Raw genomic sequence first — 5,682 nt, forward strand, 5'->3', positions numbered from 1 at the left:
TCTTGCTTTATAAGTCAGAACATTATTCTTCAGTGGATTAATATTCTGTTAATTCTTATGCACAATGCAATGTTCCTGTGCTAATCGAATTAGGGAATGACGATGTCTAAACTGGTTGTTATCAATTGCCATTTTAGCCAGTTGGATATTATTTTATAAGCATTGGAGTGGTAAAAGTGCCTCACTGGGTTGAATTCACTATAACTGCTCTATTCAATTGAATGGCTTATCTGCTTATCTTACTACGGATAAAATATTCAATTTCTCTGCAACGTAGATGGTAAACCTGGTTGATTTGGTTCACAGTGCAGGTTAGTGTTTCTCGTCAGTCTTGTACTGGAGGTCACATTGCAGATGGACACAGGCATAAAATCTGATTTTAAATTTCACTTTCACCATACTGATAACCTTAAATTAAGACAAAAAAGCAAATTTTCCTTAATGAATTGTTATAATTTGGACTGTGCAGCTGGCCTCAGGGAAATGGGCCAGGTCTGCCTCCAGGACAAGACTCATGACAAACATCACATGTTCAGTGAAATGTTAACAGTGGGTATTACCACTCCTTGGATTTTTTTTTCACATTTTGTATACGGATTGAAATGGATAAAAATAAATAAATGGGATCCCAAAAAATGCAGACAAATGAACAAAAATAGTTTTACAGTAGGCAAGCCTAAATTAAGGAAAAACATTTGGCATAAATGACATGGACTGAAATAGTGGTTTACATGATTTGAGTGACTACCCTTCCGTCCAAGACCAGGGAGCTTTTTGAAAGGCTTATAAAGAAGGGCAGTGATTGGTAGATGGGTAACAAAGTATAACAATTATGCTGTGGATTATGTATAACCCACCAGACATAAAGAATATCGTCTTTCTGAACTGAGCTGCAGGACAGGAAGGAAACTGCTCAGGGGTGTCACCACGAGTCCATTTGGGGATTTTAAAATGGCTACGGACTTCAATGGCTGTGATGGGAGAAAACTGAGGATGGATCAACATCGTAGTGACTCTACAATAATGACCTAAATGACAGTGAAAATAAAATTATTCCAAAACATGCATCTTGTATGCAACAAGGCACTAAAGTAATACTGCAAAAACCATCTTGAATGAATAGACTTTTTGGTTTAAATGCAAAGCATTATGTTTGGGACAAATCCAACAACATATCTGAGGATCTGAGACAGCTTCTACCCCCAAGTCATAAAACTGCTTCATAGGCATAAGACTACTAAATAGTAAATTAATTGGTGACTCAGACTACATTCATTGACCCTATCTTACAATTACTATATGCACACCCACACGACTCTACAGTAAATACACAGTACATACTGTACACGCACACTGAACGTACACTCTCGCACAAAACCCACACATATTGACATACACTACACACACACACTTTTACACATCATATGCTGCTGCTACTCTGCTCTTTATTTGACTATTATTATTATCTATCCTGATGCCTAGTCACATTACCCTGTCTTTATGTATGTACATAAATACCTCGTACCTCTGCACATTGATCTGGTACTAGTACCCCTGTATATAGCTCCATTCTTGTGTATTTTATTCCTTTTGTGTTACTATTTTCATAATAATAGTTTTACTCTGTTTTGTTGGGAAGGGCTCGTAAGCAAGCATTTCACGGTAAAATTGATCCCCGTTGTATTCAGCTCATGTGACGAATAACATTTGATTTGACTTGAAATGAATAGGAGTGTTTCACGCTCGGCAAAAGTATTTAGTATTTAGAGTATTTAGCAGCTCCTCTTCCTGGGGTCCAAACAGGAACAAAACAATTACATCACAACAAAACAACACCCTACATCATAAATAAACCAATACATCATATAATAAATGACTACGTTATTACTCTAATATTACACATTTACAATATAAAATGTACAATACTACAATCTTAGTGTGTGTGTGTGTGAGAGAGTGTGTGTGTGCATGTGTGTCCTCACAGCACGTCAATACCTCTCACAAAGACAAGTTGTGATGCAGTCAATCTCTCCTCTACTTTGAGCCAGGAGAGATTGACAAGCACGTTATTGATATTAGCTCTCTGTGTACATTTAAGGGCCAGCCACACTGCTCTGTTCTGGGCCAACTGTAATTTTCCATTGTCCTTCTTTGTGATACTTGAGCATATCACTGGGCAGTAGTCCAGGTGTGATAAAACTAAGGCCTGTAGGACTTGTTTTGTTGATGTGATATCAAGAAAGCAGAGCACCCCTTTATCAAGGTCAGACCTCTCCCCATCTAGCTACTGTCTGCATACAATATGTTTTGACCGTTCAGATTTCAATCTAGGTTACACCAAGCAGTTGAGACTCCTCAACTTGCTCAATTGCCACCATATTCATGAAAAGATGAGGTTTAGGGTTTTAGATGAGGTTCAGGGTTTTAGATGAGTTTCAGGGTTTTAGATGAGGTTCAGGTTTTAGATGAGGTTCAGGTTTTAGATGAGTTAGGGTTTAGATGAGGTTTAGGTTTTAATGGTTTAGGGTTTTAGATGAGGTTTAGTGTCTGCTTTCATGGTTTTAGATGAGGTTAGGTTTTAGATGGTTGAGGTTTTAGATGAGGTTTAGTGTTTTAGATGAGAGTTTAGTGTTTAGATGAGGTTCAGGGTTTTAGATGAGGTTCAGGTTTTAGATGAGGTTTAGGGTTTAGATGAGGTTTAGGTTTTAGATGAGGTTTAGTTTTTAGATGAGGTTAGGGTTTTAGATCAGGTTCAGGTTTAGATAAGGTTAGGGTTTAGATGAGTTCAGGTTTTAGATGAGGTTCAGGGTTTAGATGAGTTTAGTTCTACCTGGTTTATTAGAGAGCATCCATTAAGAACAGCCGTGTTCTATTAGATAGGTAACTCTCATCCACGATATGGCAGATAATGCAAAGACAAACCATATGTTTATAACACCAGACTGATTGATATAATAGATACGGTCAATCACTTCCTCTATAAACGCATGATGCATTGAATCAAATATTGAATATACACTGGTCAACCAAACAGCTCCCACAATATCTCTTTATTACAATTTATTTCAGCCAATCATCAATTAATTTGTTTCAGTGCCGTTACATGTCAAGTGCCCTTCCCTATAAGCATGCGGGAACTAAAAGGAGCATCTTGGTTTCAAGGTCCGAGCTTTGAGAGAAGAATCATCGTGAGGTATCAGTCAGTCACATGCAGAACCAATGTTAATAAGAGATAATGAATAATGTCAATCATGCTTATATGACATGTTGTGTAGCATTATATAAGGACTGAAAGGGAATGCCTTAGTTTTCACAAACTTGGATTGAGTTTGTGAACCTCTCCGGCTGTGATAATAAGAGTGATTCATTTAAAATTGACTTCAGATGTCCCTTCAATTTCCTCCACAATCTTGGCGTAAGTGAAGGTCTGTGAGAGAACGCTGTGGCGTATTCTGTGTGAAAGTGTGAGGGAAATTCCTGTCTGACAAAGATGACCTGGACCCGCCCAGACCAGACTTTTACTGTGAGGGTGCCCGGGGAAGATACCTGATCCGGCAAACTCTGAGGGACACGTCTACTGAATTTCAGTAAGTCAATTGTCACGCCCTGACCATAGAGAGCTGTGTTATTCTCTATGTTGGTTGGGGCGTGACAGTGACAAGGGTTGGTTATCTAAGTGTCTAATTATCTATGTTGGCCTTTATGGTTCCCAATCAGAGGTAGCTGTTTATCGTTGTCTCTGATTGTGGATCATATTCAGGGAGCCATTTCCTCATTGTGCTTGTGGGATCTTGTCTAATATAGTTGACTGAGAGCACTACTTTGAGCTTCACATTAGTTTTTTCCTTTGAGTTTCTCTTTATCAGTGGTGTATCAGTTGATGTCCAATTTACTGAGTGTTGACAGTATGTGTTATTAGTGGCTTTCAGATAGCACTCTAATATTGCAATATCTTAGTAATTGAAGGGTCTAAGTTTTCAAATACAAGGCCACATGATGAACAGAGGGATTGAGCCTTGGGAATGATTTAAATGAAAGGCTGCTATCTTGGTGTTTTGGGTTAAAGATAAGCCTCCTGTGGACCAGTAGATAAGCCTCCAATGAAAGTGAGTGGTACTCACTGAACTCAGGGTGTAAGGGACACAGTGGAAGCATTTGGGGCAGAGGTATGAATCATTTAATAAGATATGTTTTTTGACCCTTTCCAATTATTTTTACTCATTTCGATAGTTTGAATAACACCAGTCCAGAATGAAGTAGATCCAAGTAAATGTTTAAGTACTGAATATTGAGATAAGTCAGCACCAACTTTTTGAAGGCCCCTGTGGATTTGTTAAACAAGTTTTATATTTAGACTATTTGATGTTCCAGAGGAAAGTTAATACAGAACTGTCAATACAACCCGATTGTGGTAAGAGCTAGGAAACAATGATTAACCATGACAGATGTATTTACTCTGAGTCTACGAGATCCCTTGTGTATGTGGTGTGTTTTTTAATAGATTCACTCCTGTTGATAGAAGTATAACCTTGCTTGTAGATTTTAGCTTTATTATTATGATTGATTCCATAAATTAAATTGTGTAAGGAAGCATGTGTGTAGCTGATTGACTTGATTTTGTGTTGATTTAGCTTACTTTAATAGAAGTATTTTTGTGGACCCTAATTTGATAGTTTAAGCCATCATTAATGATTACCTTGAAAATGTTACAATCGTTACCACAGAAGTGATAAAGAAGAGGGAGTGTGAGGGAACATTTTATATCTGCAGAGATAGCTTTGAATTGTACACAGCATCTCCGCTCACTATCTTGTTCTGAAATTGACTGGGACCTCCTCCTGAACACATTGGCAGTACATTGCTCTGGGAAACAAAAGGAGTATCTCACTTTCAAGGTCTCACTTTGAGAGAACAGCACCTGGATGGTTATCACTCAGTCACATGCAGGAACCAATGTTAATAATGAATAATGTAAATGATGCTTGTATGACTTGTTTGTGTAGCAGTATACAAGGACTGAAAGGGAACACCCTTGGCAAAGTTTATCAAGCTTGGACTGAGTTTGTGAACCTCTCCAGACATCATAAAAGAGTAAATCATTTAATATTGACATCAGGTGTCCCTGGTGTTGAATTTCCACCACGCTATGCAAAATAACTAATCTCCTGCTTGAACAGACAGATTGATGGAGATTTTTGTTTTATGTCAATTAGATTTAAGGGGCGTGGTCATCAGCTGTAACGTTTACGGTGTTGTCTGCTACAACACGTGTACCACACCCGACCCACGTGACCCGTGATTCTGATTGGTCAAAGAGGTGGCACCACAGGTCCCAGAGTGTTTTTTTCCCCCCTGCTCTAAAGTTACCCCAGGTAAAAAAAAAAATGTTTACTGAAAGCAACACTAAAGAATTCCAGTAGGCGTAGCCTAAAACAGTTATTTCTGGTTCAGCCCCATTATTTAAGTGAAAGACGGACAGTTTATGGCAGCCGGGCAAGTTGAGCCTGCTGTGTGGTTGTCCCATTAGGCAAGGGATTTTTTTAACTGAATACAACCAAACTAAGGAATTTCAGTAGGAGCTTCACATAATACAGTATATATTTTTTACCTGCTACACTGGAGGTGTCACTTAGTCAGGGCGAACAGAGCGCGAGCCACTTTATCCTGTTACTCCAGCCGAGA

Source organism: Salvelinus sp. IW2-2015, unplaced genomic scaffold, assembly GCF_002910315.2.
Source record: "Salvelinus sp. IW2-2015 unplaced genomic scaffold, ASM291031v2 Un_scaffold6719, whole genome shotgun sequence".
NCBI lineage: Eukaryota > Metazoa > Chordata > Actinopteri > Salmoniformes > Salmonidae > Salvelinus > Salvelinus sp. IW2-2015.